This window comes from Lissotriton helveticus, chromosome 3_1 (assembly GCF_964261635.1).
Source record: "Lissotriton helveticus chromosome 3_1, aLisHel1.1, whole genome shotgun sequence".
Taxonomy (NCBI): Eukaryota; Metazoa; Chordata; class Amphibia; order Caudata; family Salamandridae; genus Lissotriton; species Lissotriton helveticus.
The window spans coordinates 1,037,607,392-1,037,631,588 of NC_136061.1; the positions used below are offsets into that span (position 1 = coordinate 1,037,607,392).

Genomic DNA, 24,197 nt, shown 5'->3' on the forward strand with positions numbered 1-24,197 from the left:
CAGGTACTCATGCAAGTATGTATTGTTGATCTGGTAATTTTACTTTTTCTTCCTTATTTTGTTTCAGCCAAGGCAGGTGGGGGGGGAGGGGGGGGAGGGTAGGTATTTGAACTAGGTGTACGGACTTGGGACGGTAGCCCTAGGTTCATAACTATACCTATATTGTTCTTCATAAGTATCCATGCCACAGTAATAACATCTGCATTCGCTACCGGTCCCCTGGGATGTTGGTATTACAGCCGTGTTCACTAACTGAAGACTACAATGTATATGCTGCCGGTCCCAGGGTTGTAGGCAAGAAGCTATGTAACTGTTTCAACTGTACAATAAAAAATTATATTTAAAAAAAAACAAAAGATGTGGATATTGCAAACGTTTTTGAGGATTTTACAAGACCCTCTACACAGCCAAGCCTCTTCGGGGCACAGACGTGGAGACATATTTAGCATTAGTGTTCCGCCCCCCCCCCCCCTGCTGCTGGAGTGGTCACGTTTCAAACTTTGAAGGGAATATTAGCCCTCAGGAAGTCCTCCTGGAAATACATAATCTACAACCCAATAAGGCACCTGGCCCAGATGGAAATGGTGTGGAATTTTATAAATTCTTTGGCCCCCAAAAAACACCAATTCTGAGTAAGGAGGGCAGGCTAACGTAATCTATGCTCCACATGACCATTACAGTGATTCCGAAACTGGGAAAGGGTCCTAAAAGCTGTGCATCGTACCGTCCGATTTTCCTCCTAAATGTTGACATGAAAATATTCACAAGCATCCTAGCCCACAGGATTGCCCCTTATGTTCAAGGTTTGGTCAACTCTGACCAGGCTAGATTTATCCTAGGGCGAGGCTGTCGCGATAATGTGAAAAGATTGTGCCACCTCCTTGACAAGGTGCACCGTTCATGAGTACCAGCCCTTTTGCTGACAATCAATGGTGAAAAAGCATTTGACCAGGTACATTGGCCATACTTATATCATGTGCTAGAACTGGTGGGCCTTGGTCTTGATTCCGAAGCTGGGTACAATCATTTTACACTGCTCCTCAAGACAAAATACGAGTGAACGGACCAGGCAGGGTTGCCCCCTGTCCCTTTTACTCTTTGTGCTCTACATGGAGCCATTTGCAGAACGAATAAGGACCAACACTCAAGTGTCAGGCATCTCGATGGGAGGGAGGGAGGGAGCACAGGATAATGCTGTTTGCAGATGATGTTCTCTTGACACTCACTGACCCGGACACTTCCATAGCGGCCGTTACAGCGGAGCTGAATGCGTTACAAGCAGCCTCTGGTTTTAAAGCCAACTCCCAAAAATCTTTGGCCCTCGTCCTGACTGTCCCCAAAGGCGTAGAGTACTCGACTCCATGCCCTATACCCATATCAATAGGCAGGGAGCGGAATTCCATACTTGGGAATACAAGTATACCCCACACTTACACCCACTGCAGCATACAAATATGGGAACCTCCTAACGCTCGTGAGGAACGACCTCCCCAACTGGAAGCCCCATGGACTCTCGTGGCTGGGGCGCATAGCAGCGGCAAAATGACTATCTTTCCTAAACCTCTATACGTCATGCCATCACTGATCCTCCAACATACCCCCTCTCTTCCCCCCGACCCGTCCCCACGGGTACTACACAGAATACAATCACTCCTACGGGACTTCATTTGGGAGGGAAAACGGGCCATGGATGGCCAAAGCAGGAGCATATCTCCCTTTTTTCATCGGTGGCTTGGGTATTCCAAACTTTCACTGCTACTACCAGGCGGCGCAGCTTCGTTATATGGTGCAATGGTCTCGTATGCTTACAGAAAAACATTGTTGCTTTATAGATCAGGCAATAGCGGCTACACATATTTGGAAAATACCCTGGCTACCAATAGGCTAATGGACATATACATTTCTCTGGTTGTAAGAGCTACGATTGGGGTTTGGGATAAGGTGCAGCTGCAGCACGTTCTTACCACTCCTATCTCACCACAAACGCCTCTGATAGGTAACCCAGATTTTCCACCAGCTGCCACTGGGTTACCGTTTAAGACATTGCAGGAAGCTAACAGTAAATGTGTGGGGGGCTTGTTCGATGCAGAGGGGCTCATGGACTTCCCAACATTACAAACATGTTACGACCTGCCAGACCCAGCACGCTGACAATACCGGACAGTCGCACATTGGGTTGGACTGGGGTTAGTAAATGCTATGCTTCAAACTGACATACCCAAATTCCTGAGTTATATACTTTTAGGTCTTCCCAACCCACTCACCTACCTGCTGCGATCACACAGAGACAGAGCAATTACCCGAATGCTGGGGGCAGTAAAGCAGATTCTACTCGCCAGATGGGGTACGGAAGTCATGCCCTCCCATTCGGACTGGCTTTACAAAAGTTTGGGCATACTGGGGATGGAGAAACTAACCGTAGTTGCCCCGCAACAACGACGCCGCTTCGATAAAATGTGGAAACCCTGCGTACAGAACCTGTCTGATTAATTTCGAAACTGTCCTGCCCCCATTACTTACAGATATAACGCCTGACATCAATAAAACCAGTTGGAGACCGCTAGGGCATGGGTGGTCCATCAGAGGCCTAGAATCGCAATGCGCGCCCCCAAATCCTCCCCCCGACCCAGGTTTAATCCTTTCTATTGTCTCTTCTCTATCTTCCATTCCTTCTATTGTTAAATGATGCACACCACCTATTTAATGCTGGAGCACCGCCGGGCTTTGGATGTAGGCGGAATGACGTGTATTGTGTTTCTATATAATCAATAAAATAGATTTCAATCCTGAAATGGTTAACCCTGAGAGTTGGACTTTGTTGTAACGAGTTAGTGCTGTGTCACTTAACATAACAAAGAAGCAGCTTTATATGCATTTTGCAAAAAGTGAAGTCCAGTTGTTTCCAAATTATGCATACATATGATCTTCTTTCTTTTGTTTACCTATATTAACAGAATCCAACTCACTGGTGATGGGACTCTTTTCCATAATTAATGAAGCCACCAACTTTTCAATAATAATTCTTCAGCTAAGGTCAGGCGTTCTATTGGGATAGCACGAATTTCAATATTCAAATAGCTGTCCTGGATTAGAGAAGCAAAATATATTTCACATAAAAAATACTTTGGTGCGGTCTATAAAATCACTGCATTATTAATTCAAATCAGTCCAGAAATCATTGAATTCAAATATGCACAGCCCGGGCCAGCAGGGGGTCCATTTTATGAAAGAAAAAAAAGGGGTGGGACAGTAACAGGCCTCACATTATTAAAAAAATAATACAAACGAGTTGTGAAAGCTTCAAAATATGTAGAGTGCTGGGACGTTTCTTCCACCTAAAAATTAAAGTCTCCCACTAAGATACTCCCTAGTAATGGATAACATTAATTAGTTCACTGTGGTCTTCTTTAAAGTTATGTTATTAGTTTTAAGGGACTTGTAGATCAATGAGTTATTAGTTAATAGTACGATATGCCAATAAAGATAACTGTCCAAAACACTCATCAGATCCTGAGTGATATTCTGCAGTGAACACCAATGGTATATAGGGAACAGAGTAGTCCCTAAACCATTTTTCTGTTACTGACATAAAAACTAACATTTGGCTCTCAAAGTGAGCATGAATATTTGTGACAACGGTTACTGCATAACTAACTGTGATCCGTGAATATTAATTTGCCTTGTGCTTTGGTAGACTTCAGACCTCAGACTTTGTTTTATGTCACTGGTGATCAAGCTATCACAGTTTAACGAGGTAATATCATGCAGCTGGTTTGCTTGTTACTTGAACTAATTTCCAAGAATACTAGTAGTTTGTTTTAGACCAGGCCAGTTCACAAGTCCTACTATTCAGGCAGAATATATGGCAAAATGGAAGAATTGTTTGCATTTTGTATAAACTTTTCCTGTGTTTAAGTTGTTTGTGGTATGCAAGCTTGCATCTCCTATCTATAATTCTGGGTGTTAGATCTTTGCCAAAAAAACATTTAATGAACTAACAATCCATATGGTTGCATTGGGACCCCACACTGATCCAAAGGTGTTTTCTTACAGCCCGAAACAGTATTGTTTTCCTAGGCTAAGACCACTGCAAACGGTAACTCAACTCCATAGCCTAGAAGCTATTCAGTGCAAAACTCTGCTGTATTAGTATACATGAACCCTGCCAGTTGGACAAGGACTTTGAACTGAACTATTGGTACTACTTCATTCATGCCTTTTAAACATTATTTTGCTTGGTGATAGATTTCTGGAAACCATGATGACATTAGCAATATGGCAATTATTATTTTAGTATAAAGTAGAGGTTTTGGTATCAGTACAGGTAAAAAAACGAAATATAGAAATCTACGATATGAACGAAAGATTTGATTGGTAACGTGCCTTCTGATGCCTTGTTGGTCATCTGAACAGTGAAAGGCAACAGAAAGGTTTTAAGGCCTGGACAAATTGTGCAGCAACCTAGGGCTCCTGCCTTCAAAGGAGCATCCTACTAAAGTAAATATCATCTCATCTCTTTTTCTATCTCTTGCTCTTTCAACTTTCTCTCCTATCTTCTTACCCCTTTTTTCCTCTTGCTGTACTTATATGTCCCTCTAACTTAGTCTTACCTCTAGCTTGGCTCACTTTCTACATATCACTGATCAATCCAGAGACTGGGCACACTGCTGGGCACAAGCGCCTCAGTGCTGGCTGATCTGTACAATCAATGTACTTCCTATTGGGTGCTAGGTGATGCAGACACAAATGTGCTTGAATCTATGATTAATATACACAGTAAGTAAAGATATAGCCAGCACAAAGTAGAAGTGCCTAAAAGTGCATTTTGGGAAGTGTACAATAAACATGTTTTAACATCTTTATTTATTGTGGGCTTCTCTTTCTGAAAGTTTAAGGTATAATTGCATTTTATTTGTGACCATGAGGGCTTGAGTTAGCTGAAAATGGATAGTAAATTTAAATTTATCCTAACAGGGACCCCCTTTCAAAAATTGGTCTTACCAGGGCCCTAAAACATTCTTGATATGGCTGGCCTTGACTTGCAAAATAAACTGTGCGTGGTTGAGAGCTGCAACACCTGCCTTTTGGTTAAAGGAGACATGAACACAACGCTGGTGAATCAGTATCAGAAGGGTAATGAAGGTGATCTGATGATGAATATTTCTAAACCACAATGATTACCATAAGAAGGGTGTCCTGATGCGGTCTTGGAGAACGAGTTTACTAAAATAGCCGTGTTTTTTAGAGAACGCTCTACCCCCATGCAATACAAGGAATCTCCAGAACATAACCATCAGTCAACTATAAAAGTTCGGCAAGCTGCACAGAGTCTACTTTTTGGCAGCAGCACCAGAGAGCCTTGCTTGTCGAATACTCTATGATTAATACACATCACTTTAAATATAGAGTGATTGGTCACCAGGAACCAAGGTAACACTTACAAGACTACGCAACAGAACTGAACCAAATAAATAAATTAGAAAACTTAGCCAGGGAAGTTAAATCTATCTCTACCTGTTATCCAATGCGCACACTATTCACAAACTCAGCACAATACTTGAGACACTAACTTACTTGAACCCTACACCTAACCCTCTCAGACTTATGGGGGCCACTTCCCCCCCAATGCAAAAAAAAACCCTCATCCCAAAAGGGCCATTAACAATCTTTCTCAGGATGACAGTTCCCTCCTCTTCATGTTTTACGAACTATCCAACACAAAACTTTCACACAGGAACGCATATTTCATACCAGTAATCAAAAGCTCAAAAAACTGTGACGAAGGCCTTCGCAGGAGGTGGCTAATCTTAAGTCACAACATCATAATTCCAATGTCTGAGGGCTAACATCAACATCTACAAAACCCACCCTAAAAGGGATGCTCAGTAACTGAAGTGCATCAGCCAAACTGAGCACCAAGGTAGCTGAATTGATCCTATCACTAGTCAAGTATTTTCTTCCTAGCTGAAAAACCTCTCCTCCCCACTTATCGAACAGCTGGTTCCTCCAAACTTCTCCGTTAAGCATCTAGACAGAGTAGGGCGAGTCTAGGAGGTGTTGCAGCCATTCATAGTAAAACCCTAAAACTTTTTTTTTTTTTTATATTGAGAGATGCTGTACCTTCGAATGACTAGAGATAGATTTCACTGTAGACTTTAAGTTAACCAAAATCCATGTCATATACCACCCACCAGGTGATCACCAATTTTTTACTCAGGAAATAATGGATCTCATTCTCCTTGGTGATTTTAACCTTTAAAGGAACAATCGCTGTAACTCCAAGACAGCACTTTTCAAGGACTTCTTGAACAATGGCCTAATACAATCTCGGCTGGTCCAACTCACCCAAAAGGCACTGCGCTTGACCTTCTTATAGCCAACTTTTCACTAAGGAGATTATGGATCTCATCATTCTACAATCCCCTCATACCCACCAGCAACCTGTTCCTTGGTGATTTTAACCTTTAACTCCTTCGACGCTCATGACGAGCTCAGCTCGTCATGGAGTTTCCATTGACTTCAATGGAAATTGCATTGAAGTCCAAGTTCATGCTTAGCATCGAAGTGGTTAAAGGAACAATCGCTGTAACCCTAAGACAGCAATTTTCAAGGACTTCTTGAACGATGGCCTAATACAATTCTGTGTAGGTCCAACTCAACCAAAAGGCACTACACTTGACCTTCTTATAGGCAACAGAAATTCCATCCTCGTGTACTCCAAGAAATGTTATCACCAAAATTAAAGAAGCAGTGAATCAAACGCTCCTGCCTATGGTTGAACAAGGACCTCCATGAAGAGAGGGGACAGCTCAGGATGATAGAAAGAAGATGGAGACTGGAAACTACGATTCTGTCCAATTTGCCTGCAATATGAAAGAAACACATACAAATAACTAAGTTAAATAAAATCTGCTTCCTAAGAACACAATTAGACAAGGCAAAAAAACTCAAACTTTTCAGCATCACCAGACAACCAAGAAATCTTTCACTCAGACTGTTATAGACTTCTAGCCAAAGAGATGTGAGGAGTTTTCTAACTATTTCAGAGGCAGGATCAACAAGATAGACCAGACCAACGAATCTTGGGACATTATCCCATTTTGCACTTCATTGCATGATTCTCCTGAGAACTACACCGAAATCTCTGTGCATTCTCCTCCGTCACTGCTGAACATAAAAACAATGACACCTGGAATGTGTACTAAAAATAACTAAAATAATTTTTAGTATGAAGACCTTTGCCCACATCTCAGATCCGATCTCCTTCTCACTTATCACAGAGCTCAGGCTCCTCGTTTCCCCCTCTGGATTTCAATAACCAACTCCCCTCTGTCACAAAGTGCAGTTCCAGACTGCCTGAAATCAGGTCAGGTTATTTCGCTCCTCCAGTAAAATAGAGCTGACCAACCTACCTTTCCTGGCCAAAGTACTAGAAAAATCCTTACTATCTCAACTCAGTCAGCACATTTGTAGCCTAGGACTCACAAATCCCAATCTGCATTTTTTTTTAATTTTTTTTTAAATAAGAATCATTGCATAGCCGGTCATCCAGGTAAGGATGTTCGTGTTTCTCTTCACACAAGAGGCAGGTGGACTGACACTAAACGCCTTCAGCCACAAACAGGAACTCTTGTAGAAGCAATGAAAGGAAATGTGGAAACAGACATCCTATAGATTCACTGTGGTCCTATTATCTTCTTGCACTTACAGATTGATACTCTGGATAGTTTTACAAAACAATTATTTTTTGCGTGAAAGAAACAGTTAAACGGATGAAGATCATTCTTTAAGACGAGAAAATAACTACCAAATTTGAGACAGATTTGTAGGATACATCTCTTCTAATGCTACCAGCGGGGTGCTAATCCGTTGAGACACTCTCTGAATATGGTATTATAAAAAAGGTGATATAATATTTAATAGACTATACTGACACTGCCTTGTCTGTAGTTCATCAATGTGAACAGTCTATACATTGCCTGACTGAATGTCCTGATGCCAATAAATATATATTTTTCTAATATATATCTCTAAAAGGCAGCAGAGCAGGTTACCGAAGGGATAGCTATTTTGTAAGAGCAAAAGTGGACTGTTATTGCCACTTCATGTAGAATTTTTAAAGAGGTGTCTTTTGGGGGTGTGGCCTAGATCCCGAGCTCCGCCGGGACCGTTGCTGTCCCCTAAAAATCCGACCCAATATCCTAGCTGAGAGGCTCTGCCCTGAAGGCCCCAGCTCCCGCAGGAGCAGTGCTTAATCGGAGCGTTGGAACGGGATCCGGAGACCCGCAGAAGGGCCGCAACGAGATCGCGGTTCTTCGGCGGCCGACCGGCGGCTCGGGTCTGGTACCCCGAGGCCGCCAGCCACTCAACTCTAGACCCCGGCTTGAGGCCTATGGTGCAGCGCGACCTGTGTAGCGCGAAATCGACAGTGGGCGTGGCTACACCCGCGGCGCCGTGAGACCACGGCCTTGACGCTGCTGTGGCGATGCTGGCAGCAAGTGCACACGACTCGGCAGTGCAGTGAGTGATCGTCTCCAACGCACCCGTCACGCGAGCACGAAGAAAGGCGGGCTGCTCCGCGGCGCTTCCCTGAACTGAGTCGGGGGTGGTAAGACCCATTACACCTGCCTTGCAGGCGACACTTGAGCACGATTACGGCGGCGGTCTGGACGTCGGAGGACTCATTGGTGCGGCAACACTAACCATAGACAGTGAGTGGAGATCGTGGGCCCGGATAAGTCGGCTAATACGGCTGATACACTGCGGCAAGCACTGCAGGGACTCCTCCTAGAGGCCTCAGCTCCTAGTGCGATCCTGGACAAGACAATTGGTGCAGGCTGCTGCGAACCGGACGGCAAAGGGAGGCCTGAATTGACCCGCGGCCTCTATGGCAGGAGCTCGGACGGAGGTATATCCGGCCTCAGGGGCACCCGGTCCACCATGCGGCCCAAAGGGGGGCTTGTGACTCAATCCAACAAACTGGACAACTACGCAGTGCCCAGGCCGCAGGCCGGCGGTGCGACGAAGGACGGCAAAGATCAGGCGGAGCCCTCCCTGTCCTCCATAATGACTGCAATACAGACCCTTGGCACCAGCCTTGCAACGAAAATGGATAAAATCACAATTGAGGTGAATCTGCTCCGGGCGGACCTCGGGAAGACCACGGACAGATCCAAATCCAACGAAGTGGACATTAAGGCACTGCAGGAATCTGAAAAACGGCTGGAAGGCATGGTTAACGATCTCGTACACCAACCCAGGCTGATGGCCTCGCGGCTTGAGGACCAGGAAGGCAGGGCACGGAGGAGCAACATACGCGTGGTAGGTGTATCGGCAGGCCTTTAGAGAAACAGTGTGGAGCTCTTCCTTGAAGATTTGATCCTTCGACACCTGAAACCCAAGAGACTCTCGAAGATCTTCACCATTGAACGGGCGCACAGAGCGCCTATTCCGAAACCCAAATCGGGGGCCCCTCCGAGGACAATTATTGCAAAAATACTCAATTATCGAGATCGCGACGCCATCCTGCAGGCTGCAAGACAACATGGCGATCTACACTATGAGGGGGCAACAGTTCGCTTCTTCCCTGACTTCACGCTTCAAGTGCAACAGGAGAGGCGCTCATTTCAAGGGGTCAAGACGGCGCTCCGAGAACGTGGAATTCGATACATGATGTTTTTCTCAGCAAAACTGAAAATCATCTCCGGGGGCAAATCCTACTTTTTCACCTCGCCGGCAGCCGTACAGGAGTGGCTGGATACAACGGAGCTGGAGGCCCCAGCTAGACAAGATGGCGGACAATGGCGGGAAACTGAAGGCCCCTCTCCGGGGTCTACTGCGGAAAGAGCGGAAGAGGACGAGCGAAGCCAGCGATCCTGGCGATCAAGGTCTAACAGTCCCCGCTGGGACTCGGCCAGAGACAACACGGCGAGATGAGGTCACGAACAATCGAATCAGAAGCCACCGAACAGTAATGTATAAAACGCGCCTGTTGTGGGATTTAGTTGCTCCTGTGGGGCAACACACATGCCGGCCCAGGGTCTCTAAGACCATGTGAACTGTTATCCAATGCACTGTTCACCTGCGGGGTCCATTATAATGGGACACTTCGGGTGGGGCGGCCAGACGGGGCTGGCCCACGATATTCCCTAGTAGAGTTTCCTCGGGGGGGGGACCTCTCCCGGGGCAGGGTTGGGCGTCAGGCGCTCTGCTAATTGGGGTGGTGGGTAGTTTGGAACCCACGGAGCAGGGGGGGGGGTTGTTTTTGCAGAAGAGGGGAGGGTTGTGCCGAGCAGTTGTGTTGGGGGGGGGGGGGGAGGGAGGGAGGAGCCGATTATCACTGATCACTATGAACGCCTGCACTGAACATGAAGGCTGGGGGGGAACCAGGTAGGGTCGGGGAGTTTGGGTTTTGTTACGGTCACACAGAGTATGTATCCACACAGTCTATGATAGTTCCGGGACGCTGCGACAGGTTGCCTCAGAAAGTAACAGGTATGGCTAAGAAATGGGAAAAGAGTATAAAAATTTTGAGCTGGAATGTTAATGGACTGGGAGACAGACTTAAACGCACCATAGTCCTACAGTTCAACACGGCACCAGCCGGACGTGGTACTGCTGCAAGAAACGCATCTTCTGGGGAACACATGTCAGGCCCTCAATCGATGGGGTTACACTCTTGCAGCACATTCCGGCTTTACCTCCGGCTCACGGGGGGTACGGATCCTTATACGTCGCTCGCTGCCCCTACACATAGATCGCACTGAATCTGACCCGCAGGGCCGCTTCGCTGAACTGTCCGGACGATGGGAGGGCTACACATTGAACCTGCTCTCTATCTATGTTCCGCCTGGCCTCCAGACTCGGGCCTATGCAGACCTGGGCAACTTGTTACTCTCCCTCCCCGATGGTCAGTTGATTCTGGGAGGTGACTTTAACTCAGTGGTGTCAGGGACCTTAGACAGACGGCCCCCCAGAGACTTGCCACAGGGACGGAAATGGCTGGTTGACTTTCTTGAGGCCTACGGACTTACGGACGTGTGGCGCCTGCTCCACCCCACAGATAGCCAATTCACCTTCTTCTCTGGGCCACATCATTCATTCTCACGCCTCGACTACATCCTCACCTCGCTGCAACACGGCACCACAGTACAAGAAGCGACACTCCTAACTCGGAGCATATCGGACCACTCCCCGGTCACTGCACACATAACGTTCGGATCCAGGCGGGAGGGATTCGTAGCGCCGATAGCTCCCTGGTTTTTAAAAAATGAAGACACAAAGGAAAAAGTAGTCAACTCAATTACCCACTACTTCGAAAATAACGTTGGGACGGTGGACTCCCCTGTTACTTTATGGGAGGCCTTTAAAACCGTGGTTCGAGGGGAGGCGCTGTCCGCCATCTCGGGCAAACGGAAAGAAAAACGTAGCCAGGTGACGTCAGTTGAGGCAGATCTTGCAGCACTTGAGAGAGAGGCACTCGCCGAGGGGGCCAGGGAGACACGACATAAACTACAGATTAGGGTGGCAGAGTACAAAGCACTGGTTACTCAAGAGGCTCAGGCTGTGACTAGGCACAAGATGGGTAGGCTGTATGATCAGGGCGACAAGGCCGGCAAACTTATAGCCTGGCTCGATAAAAAGCAGCAGGCCAGGAAGGTAGTGCCGGAGATACATACTGTGTCCGGGACTATAGTCACTGAGCCCCGAGCGATAGTGGAGGAATTCGCGAGACACTACAAACAGGTCTACGCTCGAGAGTCGGACCGTCCAGAGGAGGACTCTATAGCCCTCCTTGTGGATATCCGAAAGCCCTGCCTATCGGACGAAGATCGGGAAGCCATTGACAGTCCTCTTACTGATGCCGAAATACAGCGCGCCATAGCTGATCTCCGTCCGGGTAAAGCACTGGGTCCCAACGGCCTCCCAATAGAGCTCTACAAGCTCAAACCAGACATCATAAGTAAACACCTTAAATCCATGTTCGAGAGAAGTAGGACGACGGGAGTGCTGCAGCGTGACCAACGCATAGCAACTATAGTGGCGATCCCTAAAGAGGGGAAACCCAAAGAGTCCTGCGCTTCCTATAGACCGATCTCGCTCCTCAATGCGGAGCCCAAAATTTTAGCAAAAACACTCGCCAATAGACTTCAATCGGTATTGACTACACTGATGCACCCTGATCAATCGGGGTTCATGCCGCACCGCAATACAGCACTTAATATTCGACGGTTAAACGGGGTGCTGGGGCAGCGACATAGGTTACGGGAAGACACGGTGGTGGTCTCTCTGGACGCTACCATGGCGTTTGACACCTTAGAGTGGTCCTACATGTTCGCAGTCCTACGCAAATTCGGCTTCGGACCTCATTTTATAACCTGGGTTCGTCTTCTCTATTCTGAACCGCTAGCACAAGTAGTGGTGAACAACAAAGTGTCTGAGGTTTTTACTTTAGAGAGGGGGACTCGACAGGGCTGCCCCCTGTCTCCCCTCCTGTTCGCCCTTTCCCTCTAACCGCTGGCCGCCTGGATCAGACAGGATGTCTACTTGACAGGTATAGCATGGGCGGAAGGGTGGGAAGACAAAATATCCCTCTACGCCGACGACATCCTTCTTTACCTCTCCAAGCCGAAAAGGTCGATACTGGCGGAACTCGATATTTTCGCGAGCTTCGGACGTAACTCCGGTTTTCGCGTCAACTGGAACAAATCGTATCTCTATGTACTCCACGGCGACCCACCTAAGCTCCCCGACTCGTGCCCCATTACAGTGGCGGAGGAGGGGTTCAAATACCTGGGGGTATTCATTACTACAAATAAGACCTTGTTGTATGAACGTAACCTTAAACCGCCACTAAGCCGGCTTCAAAGCGAGGCCAAATCCTGGCAGCACCTTCCATTGTCGCTACTGGGCCGGGCGGCCTTATTTAAAATGATGGCGCTGCCACGATTTCTCTATGCGCTGCAAAATTATCCTGACCTGGTTCCCAATAACTACATTTTAGCAAATGAGGCGGCGCAACGTGAACTCCTATGGGCCGGCGCTCCGCGCATTGCACTGAAAAAACTAACGCTGGGGTGGTATGACGGTGGAATAGCCCTCCCAGACATCCGAAAATACTATTGGGCAGTCCACCTCGCGGCTATAAATCAGGGGACATATGGTGACGGTAACGATCCCGCCTACGGGATGGACAGATGGCTACTTCCTGGGGGGAATTATGAGATTGCGCTCTACACTAAGCCGGGCACACATCAACTCACAGGGCCTACACTTCACTCTGTACAGATATGGCACATTGCTCAGAGGAAACTCGGATGGTCGGAAACTCTCACAATGGCCACACCACTCTGGGCCTCCGAAAAACTGGGCAGCCTGGGACGCACCAAGGGGTTCCGGAACTGGGACTTAATTGGAATCTCCCAAATTAAAGATATCTGGGGTCCAGCTGGTGTTCACACATTCGCCCACTTACAAGACACGAATGAACTGGCACACACCGAATATTTTAGATACATGCAGGTGCGACACTCCCTTCTGGCAAACATACCACCAGAGACTAAACTACCACAAATCTCCCCGCTCGAAGATAGATTACTTGATGGACACATGAAAGAGCACGCCATCTCTCTCACATATAAAAAACTAATCAATAACCCCCCGACTTGCTCCTTCCCTTAAAAGAGAAATGGGTCGCGGATGGGTTGGAAATCGACGACGAAGAGTGGCTGTATGCTCTAGCCTCACCGCGAGAGGTGGCAATTTCAGCCCGACTGCGTCTAATTCAACTAAAAATACTGCACAGAATATACCTTTCATGTACAAGACTACGACTGATGGGGAGGGATGGAAGCGGGCTTTGTAGGAGGGGGTGTGGTGGAAAAGGTACCTTTTTCCATATCCTATGGGGTTGCCCAAAGGTGCAAAAGTACTGGAGAAGGGTGGTGCGGTGCATGCAGGAGGTATGGGAGGTTGAGATTCGCCCAGAGGCAAAGAGGTGTATTCTCAATATTTGGGAGCCCACAGACCTGTCACCAAAAGGGAAATTATGGGTGATGCTCGGGCAGATGGTGGCGAAAAGGAACATTGCCAGGCTTTGGGGCAAGCCTAATCCTCCGAAATTGATAGACTTGCAATCAGACATGGACTGGTGTATGTTGCAGGAAAAAACTGTATATGTAACAAGGGGGTGCCCCCGAAAATGGGAGGAAATATGGACCAGGTGGAATGACTTTAGGGGAAACATTTGCGAGCCTCCCTGTACCACGCAGACTAGCTCAATGGACTTACAATGATCTTAACTACTTATTAGCTCTTTACTCTTGAACGCGATATGCTGTCGCTTTCTTACCGGAGCAGCAGTAGACTCGTTTGGACTGTAACTTGATGACCGAGTTAAAAGGGGGGATGTGTTCTTTGTTACGTTGTTTCTACTTAAAAAGAATGTGTACAGTACGGTTGACCTATATGCGTAAACTAAAAATCAGACCTTCAATATCCTTCCTTATCCCTGTAGATCACACGCACATGCACTTTACAATGCCGCCGGGCCCCCGGGTTGACGGCACAGAGGCTGTGTATTCTATGAACCATGTCATACTTTGAAATGTTGCGGCCGGCCCATGGGGTTGTAGGCTGGTAGCTGTGTAATGTGAAACGATCTAATAAAGGTCTTTGAAAGAAAAGAAAAAGAGGTGTCTTTTCAGCTCTTTTTCATAAACTGGAAAAGAGTTGAGGCAGTTCAGATGGACACAGGGATGTTACTCCAGACGATCGTTCCACTACACTATGTGCAACACCCATTTGTCCTTGGGTAGGTCTTCAACAGCACTCAATAAAACTGAAGCCTCTTCCTACGGAGACGCAGAAGCATACTGCAAAGGAAACAGACCCTGAAGGAATTGGTCACATGCTAGCTGCACCTTACCCACTGCCAAGTCATGAGAGCTTGGGAAAACAGGATGAGTGGTACGGCTGTTCCAAGACCGATACAGAAGTTGGTAATTAAAGAGCCTGAAATCTTTTGTTTTTTATTATTATTTGGCAAGTTAACTTCTGATGAAGGGCAGTTGAAATGAATGAGATTGCTGAAACGCCCTCATTGCTTTTACAGCAAGTCTGAATTTAGAGACTTAAAACCCTGTTTGAAAATATTGACCTGGACTTAAAACTTTTGATTGTCGCCTCTCCTCTTTCCTTAAATGAGTCTCTCCTTAACTTCCATCCACTTCATGCCTTTTCTGTCTAAGTACAACCTATTCTAATGGGGGCGTGGCTAGCAGCCGATGGAAACGGTCGCAGCCTAGCGAGGCTCCCGACCCTCAGCCCGTAATCCGCCTTAAATCCTGATTTAGACCGGGGATCCCCGTGGAAATCGGGTCGATCCCGGAGCCAACCCACAGGTCTGTTCCGGTTGGGAAAGTGCGCCGCAGCTCCAGGTATAACGGACGCTGAGGGGTGCAGAGTGCCCGAGACGGCTGGGGACAAGATGGCAGCTCCCTACATCGCAGCCACTGCGGAATAGCGACGAACCCGCCCCGGAGGTCCTGAGGCCACAGCGTGGGGCGCCGTGAAGTACTGGACTGGTGGAGAACGGCGGCGGCGGCCCCCCGGAGCATCGGCGGACCCCGCGGTCAGTGCGAGGTCCGCTCGGGAGTGGAGTTCTGGCGGAGCTCCGCCCACAACCGCAAGGGGCTCACTCTAGGCCCCGGCTTTGAGGCCTGCGATCCCTGTGGGTGCTGCTGAGTCCTGCACCTGCGCAATACCCCCGAAAGCGGCCGTGACACAACGGGCCTGCTTTGGGAAGGCCTTACATGGACACCGTGAGTGGAGGCTGCCCGGAGGACGTACATCCTTGCTCAGAGGGGACACTTTATAGCCCAACGACGGGGCCTGCGACTTGCTTGGGCGGCGGCCCGACCCGGACCGACCGTGCAGGGTGAAACTGTCTCCGCGAAGGAGGGGCATTGAATCGGCCCTGGACCCGTGGGAGGCGGAGAGCCGGGACCGGAGGGAGGAATACGCCCGCTGGGGCTTTGTGTATCCTACACTCTCCACCCCACCTCTGGCCCCAGGTGGTGCTCCCTGCGTGGAGGGTGGCTTCGGGTCGTTGGCGCCGCAAAACGCTGAGAGGAGCTCCACGGAGTGCTGACCGGCAGGCGGGATCGGCTGGTGGACCCCAGTGCAGACCCCTGGCGCCGGGTTACCAGGGGAAGCTGATATGCCCTAACAGATCACTGGCGCCATTTTCGATCTCTGCAACGCGACCCCCCAAACACCCGGCTCACCGCCTGACGACGGCTGGTAGCGAGACTACCTTGAGGCTAGCGGCGGACTACTGCGGGAGACGTCGTTGACGCCGGACCACCCTGAGGGTCCTGAATTGCAGGGAGGTGCAGGATGGGAAAGCCTAGAGGACCCAAAGGGGACGGGAGCCCAGCCACGGAAACGCCAGACGACTCCCCACAACCCCCCACGGAGCTCCAGCTGATGCAGGACCGGATTCTAGACGCCATTGCTGCCACGAAGGAGGCCCTACAACACGATATTGGTCAAGTAGCGACGGGGCTGGGGCACCTGCGCGCAGATCATGCGAAGCTGCAGGACAGGGTCAAGGCCGCAGAAGTTACCTTACAAGATGTCGTACCGGCCCACAAATTGATGGAGGGACGACTCACGGAAGCGATGGAGCGGATACAGGCCCTGGAGAAGAGAGCGGAGGACGCTGAAAACCGCAGTCGGCGGAACAACGTACGCCTGGTTGGCCTGCCGGAAAAAAAAGAAGGCACGGACATGGTGGGCTACCTGACTGACTGGTTCAAAACTGTGGTTGCCCCGGAGGGCTTATCTCCCTTCTTCACACTGGAGCGGGCGCACCGCGTGCCTTCCCGACCCCCACGCCAGGGTCTCCCGCCGCGACCGGTGGTCATCAAATTGCTCCATTATAAGGACAGAGACTGGCTCCTTCAGCGGGCCAGGGAAGCGGGCCCATTTCAGGTGGACAATAGTAACGTCACGCTATTCCCGGACTATACGTTTGAAACCCAGAAACAGCGAGCCTCCTTCCTCACCATCAAAAAGGAGCTACGCACCGAGGGTCTGCAATACTCCCTGCTGTTCCCGGCCAAACTACGAGTGATAGTAGACGACAAGGCGTTGTTCTTTGAATCTCCGGCGGATGCCTGGGCCTGGTGGGACACCTACAAGGCGGGCACGGATGGGGCTCGCTTTAGGGCCGAGGAGGAGCGCCAGAACCATGCGATCAGGCGATCGAGAAGACTCCGGGGGCGCAACCGGGGATCCAAGAAGCCTTCGACATCGCAAACTGAAGAAGAACGGAGAGCTGCGCTGCAGGCGGTTAAAGAGGTGTCAGGAACGGCGCCGGTCCAATCGGCAAGATAATCAGCCTCAGAGGCCCTGGCCACGGGATCGGACACTGACTTCTCGGGGCTGGAGGGGGCTAGGGGCCCGAAGGTTACCCCCCAGACGTCGGGGGAAATCGTTGAACCCTGACAGCTGTCCGCGGCCTCTGAGAGAAGAGAACCTGAAGGCGGCGCCCCCCATGGATATTGGAACAGACTAATGTGAGACTTTTCTTTTATAAGTCGCATTGAGTATTGTGGGGCAGAGGGACATGGGACCGAGGCTTGAGAGGTTCAGTAGCCAGCTCACGCGCCACAGGGCCCATAAGGCCTCCGTGGTGATTACTACGGACTACAAGTTTACGTGAGCACGTTTGCTCACTAGTTTGGATGGGTGCCTCTACTTCGCAGTTGAGTCCTGTTCTGGGGGAGGGGGGACCTGGAGTAGTTGGGGTGACTCGAGGTGCACTTGGGGATGGGAAGTTGGGCGGGGGGGTGGGGATGGGAGGTGGTGGGAAGGTGTCTGGTGTCCGGAAGCGCACGTTTACTGATTTGATCTGCACTGACTGGGGTGATGGCTGACATGGGCTCGTTGAAGTGTGTGTCCTGGAATGTGCGGGGACTAAATTCCATGACAAAGAGACACAAGGTACACGCCTACCTGGTCCGCAGGGGGATACACATTGCCTTCCTCCAAGAGACCCACTTAACTAAAATGGAGGGCACCGCACTGCAGAGGAGATGGAGGGGTCACTTATTCCACACCACGTACTCGGCATTTGCCAGGGGAACACTTCTTTGGATCCGGGCGGGGGTTCCCTTTCAAGTTACTAGGCACACAGTAGACCCAGAAGGGAGGTATGTGGCAGTTGAGGGTTTGCTCCGGGGTCGTCAGTTGACACTTTGCAGCGCCTATGCGCCAAACGTAGAGCAGGCGTCGTACTTCAATAGACTGACCAAACAGTTAGCCTCTTATTTAACGGGATCAGTGCTACTGGGGGGGGATCTCAACTCCGTGGCGGATGCCACCCTCGATAGGTCACACCCACCTCTACACGCATCCCCAGTTCACAGACTGGCAAAACACAGATCAAACTGGCAGGGGCTGTGGGACCTGACGGATGCATGGCGCGCCCAACACCCAACTGATAGGGATTACTCCTTCTATTCGGGTATGCACGACCTCCATGTTCGCATTGACGCGTTCCTCTGCTCCCAGTCGGTGTTGCCAATGGTTGCCCGAACTGAATACCTAGCATGCACGATCTCGGACCACAACCCCCTGCTCCTCACCTTTGCCTGGATGAACGAAGTTTCGCCAATTCCAACGTGGCGGCTTCATCCGGACACCTTGGACGATCCGCCGTTCAGCGGAGCGTTGGAAGGTAGAATCACCCACTACTTTGCCGAAAATGAGGGGACTGCCTCTTCCAGGGCAGTGGAATGGGACGCGCTCAAGGTGGTGGTAAGGGGGCACTGTATAGGGAAGTTCGCGGGCGTACGGCGAACACTGGTAGAAGATGTGGATAAGGCCGAGCAAGCCTTGCGGGAGGTGGAGAAACAACGGCCCAACCACCCCGACATGCAGGATAGAGTATGCTCAGCACGGGAAGCAATGGCGGTTGAGGTGGAGCGCCTTCGCTGTTTTGATCACAAAACATACTTAACCAAAGCACTCGCTGAGGGAGATAAGACGGGGACGCTCCTAGCCTGGTTAGCAAACCCCAATAGGGGTGCTGCCCCAATATTATCCCTGATTGATGCGAACGGCACCGAGTGTAACACCCAGCCAGACATTTTACAATGCTTTAAAGCATACTACGAGCGACTGTATAGGGGAGGCCCGGTAGACCGAACCGAGGTGTTGGAGAACTTGTTGTCTGAGATACATTTGCCGTGCCTAGACCCGGACCAAGCGGAAGCCCTCGGGGGCCCAATTGACCTAGCGGAAATTAGGGGGGCCATAAAGAAAATGGCACGCAGGAAAACACCGGGAGTGGACGGTTTGCCCATCGAGTTCTACGGTAAATACATTGATATCCTAGCCCCACGGCTCCAAATCATATATAATGAGGCGAAAGAGAGGGGGGAATTGCCCTGTTCGATGCGCGAGGCGCTCATGATCCCCTTGCTCAAGCCGCATAGGACCAGCTCTGACCCGGCATCGTACAGACCACTGTCGATGCTCACGACGGATTATAAAATCTTGAGCACTATACTGGCCACCAGGCTGATGGCCCATATGCAAGACTTGATTCACAAGGATCAGTCGGGCTTTATCCCCACTAGGAATACGTCTCATAACATTCGTAGGTTGCTGAGGCTCGTAGCGAACCCTCCACCGACCGCCAGAGCCCCGGTGGTGATGGCGATCGACATAGAAAAAGCCTTCGACAGCCTGGAATGGAGCTACTTGTACAGGGTGCTGCGAAGTTTTGGCATTGGGGATGAGTATGTGCGGTGGACGGAAGTGCTATATGCATCAGCGGGCGCTAGGGTGCGAGTAGGAGCGTTGATATCGGATAAATATGCAGTGCATAGGGGCACTAGACAAGGGTGTGCACTCTCTCCCTTGCTGTTCGCCCTCGCGATAGAGCCTCTGGCGGCACTGGCTAGGAAAGGTGACTCCTACCAAGGACTGGAGGTGGACGGGATTCGTCATTACATATCATTATATGCGGACGACCTCCTACTGTTCCTGGAGAATGCCGAAGAGGCAGTGGAAGGGGCGGAAGACCTACTAGCGCGTTTCGGGGATGTATCGGGCCTGAAGGTGAACTGGGCGAAGACTTGCCTCTTTCCTCTCCGGAAAGCGGAGAGGTGCCCCATGACCCGTCCCGAGCCCCGCTGGGAGCCGGCCTGTTTGCCCTACCTAGGGGTGTACATTTACCACGAACCCACAGACCTGCTAGAAGGCAATATAAACCGTTGCATCCGAGCGCTGCAGGGTAACATGCTTTTCTGGGCCACCCTCCCTTTGTCAATGACAGGCCGTGTCTCGCTGCTTAAAATGATCGCCCTGCCGCGGTTACTGTACTTCTTTCGAACCTTGCCAGTGTGGATACCGAGTGCCGTATTTCGACGACTAAAATCCCAAGTAGTGTCCTTTCTGTGGGGAGCTGGCAGGCGGAGAATAGCCTTGGCAACCCTGACCCGCCCGAAGAACGAGGGCGGACTCGCGGTCCCTGATTTCGAGTATTATTATTTGGCCGCCCAGCTGCAATTCCTCACACAGGAAGTGGCAAGGGTATACCGAGGCCCGGAGCAAGAGAGGGACACTGGCACCCCTCGCCATGTGCTGGCGTACATCACCCTGCAACAGAGGCTAGCACTCAGAGACTTGTCTCAAGAGGAACGGACTTTGAGGCTCTGCTGGAACCGCGTGCAAAAGCGTGCTGGCCCCGGACACCCGTACGCACCCGAAATTCCACTGGGTATGCTCACGGCGCTGCCGCACGGCGGCGACTGGTCGAGCCTCCGGAGCTGGGAGGAGGCTGGCCTACAGATGGTGGGGGACCTCTTCACTGACGGGGTGCTCACGCCGTACCAATCCTTACAGGAACAATACGACCTTCCGAGAGGGGACTATCTACTGCACGCAGCTGTGGTACGAGGGATCCAAGCGCACTGGGGCGAGGGACTGTGTGAACCCACGACGTCGCCACCATGTCAATATGTGATGATGGCCGCAGGCACAGTCAAGGCAGTCACGTGCCTGCACTCCAGAATACTCGAGAGCACCTTGCGACCCCTTACGCGCTTAAAGACCCAATGGGAGACTGACCTGCAGAGGGAGATCCCGGATACGACGTGGGCCCAGTTGGTTCAGAGGCCCAGGAAGAGTACCAGGAACACTCGGTTCCAATTAATACAGCTCTATATCCTTCATAGAGCTTACCTCACACCGCACAAAATAGCGCGATACTTTGGAGCAGAGGACGCAGCGTGTCCTAGATGCGCACGGTTGGACGCAGACTTACTGCACATGCTGAGGGACTGCCCGCACCTACAGGACTTCTGGAGGGAAGTGGGCGATACCATGAACGCGGTCACAGAGAGGGAGCTACACTACGATAGCGCAACTGCACTCCTACACTGGTTTCCGCACACACGTAAGAATAAACTGACAAGCAAATTTATAGACATGGGCCTACTCCTTGCGAAGAGGGAACTCACTAGGGGATGGAAAGCGAAGGCAGCGCCGACACATAGGAAATGGCTAACTGAGTTCCAGAAATGGGCGGCGGCGGAGAGCACGATCAGGTATCAACTGGCTCGACGGGGGCCTGACGAGAAGGCCCAGGAAGCGGCGCTAGCGTGGGAAACTTTAGTCCAGGCACTTAGGGATAGCACGGTAGAGAGCGAGGAGGAGGAGGAAGCAGAGGACCCTGGGGAACCTGGGGTGGCGGTGCCTACCATAGCTCCCACCATGGACACACACACTCCTTAGACATCTCCAGACTCCGCAGGTCACCAACACGCTCCAGCGTGCGGCAACCCAAACACGAGACACCATGGAACACCGTGGGTGGGGGGAGGGTAAGGAAGGGGGGGAGGGGGGTTGCAGCATCCCATTGACACCGACCTAACAGTTTGAACGGACCGGATGCTGGAAGGGGGGGGTTGGTGGAGGGGGGAAAGTAAAGTTAAAAGCAGACAGCGGTTGATCATCGGATAAGCCATTGAGTAGTGATGAAGGGGAAGCAATTGGTGAAACAACTACCACCCAGCCCCAAAACTACGAGCAACGACGATGTGAAAAATTGTATTGAAGAGACTTTGAGATTTTGGGATCCCGCATGTACTTACATAAGAAATAACTGTAATGCTTGAATTGACATCTGCAATAAAAATTGTTTTACAAAAAAAAAAAGTACAACCTATTCTACATTGTGTGCAGGTTTTCCTTAATCTATGTTTTTGTATTTCTGAAAATTGCCTACACCTCATTCAAAGATCACAACCAGTCCTTCGTTGAAAGTCAAACCCTGCAACCCAGCAATACCTAATCTTTTCTAGCTCGCCTACCAATCCCACCTACCATCTGCATTAATTCACATACCCCCACTAATGATCACACCTAACTTGTTACCAATTTAACTAACCACCACGAAGACACTGGAGTAAACGCATGGAATGGTAACCTTGAGAGCACAAGAGAAATCCCAATAGCCAACAGTAACTACTGAATTAACCACTGAGCATGTGTTCAAAGCAGCGTGCTTTCCAGCATAAAGCACTTCAACACCTCATCAGGGGTAGTAAGCGGTATATGAATGCACATACGAATACAAAATGCAAAACTGACAATACTAACAAAATTGTGACGCTGGTATAGACATCATTGTAGGCAGACAGACATTCACCAAAGGCTGGATTGTCAAACTCTATAGACTATTAAAATACAGCGATTTACGATGCAGAAAAAAGTTATCAACCGAGTTAGAAACAGCTTACTCTAAAAGCAAAATAGAATTCATGTCACGTAATGAAACCAGATCTACAAATAGCTTATGTTTTGGACGAAAACATAAGTGTTTATGGTGGATACCAGTGTATATATTTCATGTATTTCAAAACATTTAGGGCATTATTATTATCCAGTAATCTATTTATGCATCTATTACAAATGGCTTTCAGCTTGGGAAGCGTTTTGGAATCAACCCCTTCCCTACTCCCAGAGAAGGGTGTCGTTTCTAATAATTTTGGAATTTTGTACTTTTTAACTGAATGTTATGAATTGTTGTTTTGGGTTTGTCAGAAGCATTATATTTAAGACAAAAACAACGGGTACAAGACGAAGTCCACAGATAGTGTGAAAACCTATTCACATAAAATATAATTAATAACACCTTGCGAAGCTGTTCAAGTGAGTAAGCCTTTTCCACAAAAGAAAAGATACAAACGAAGCAATTATGCAAAAAAGATACATTCGACAAAAATCGCAGCTGACCTTTCTTTACGAAAATTACTTCTTGCGTTATTTTTGTCTAATTGAACAGATTATTCAATAAAGAAACGTCCTTTCAAAATAAAGGTTTTTTCCTGCAAACGTCTTGTCTGCATCAAGTCTGCTGCGGGTTGTTCAAATTAGTTAGCACGTTCGTTTGTCACCCAACGTTAATCACAAGTCACCGTCGTCAAGCCAGGCGCTGAAATGAAGAGCGAGACGGTTGCGCGCGGGAACAAAGGGCCTCGTCTATCCAGACAACAGGTACAGATCAGCGAGGCTTCCCCTCCTCGTGCACGGCCAATGGTAATCCCCCGCGCGGGACCACCTGCGGGCTTCCCCAGACCCCGCGCGCATTCACTCAGTGGCCCTGCTGCGGATACCCCGGGCCGGCACGCCAATTAATGTCCATTCTAATTTGAACACCTGTCCACAACAAATTATGCAGAGACCACCAACACTTCCCACTGAGGCAATTATGACGCGGTTTTCACTGTGCCTGTGATAGTTTTCAAATCATGCAAAACTGTCGCAACCAATCATAAATACCACGTGTTTGTAGAACCGTTACATGTGGGGCTTGTGAGGAGAGAAGCGACCCTGTGCTTTTGCGACACAACACCTCTAAAAAGTTGTGACCCGTGCTCATACTGCAGTAAGGCAGTTACGATAAATGAACAAGTTGGACAAGTTACAAGCACACACAACACAACGCTTGATATTTGTTGCAATAAAAGACATTACAATACTGGAAACCTTCGACAGTGACCATTTTATCGAGAGCACAGAACTGACTTAACACATTGCACAAGGACAAAGAAACGTCGGGAATTTGCCGGGCTACAGAGGTTAAAGAAGCTAACATGGGAAATAATAAAACCGGACAG

General features: G+C 49.5%; 1 protein-coding gene across 4 annotated transcripts in view; it reads right to left on the bottom strand.

The window, feature by feature from the left end:
• DYNC1I2 (dynein cytoplasmic 1 intermediate chain 2) overlaps positions 1-24,197 on the bottom strand; it is a 459,267-nt gene that overhangs the window by 350,104 nt on the left and 84,966 nt on the right. The gene's annotated exons all lie outside the window — the stretch shown is intronic.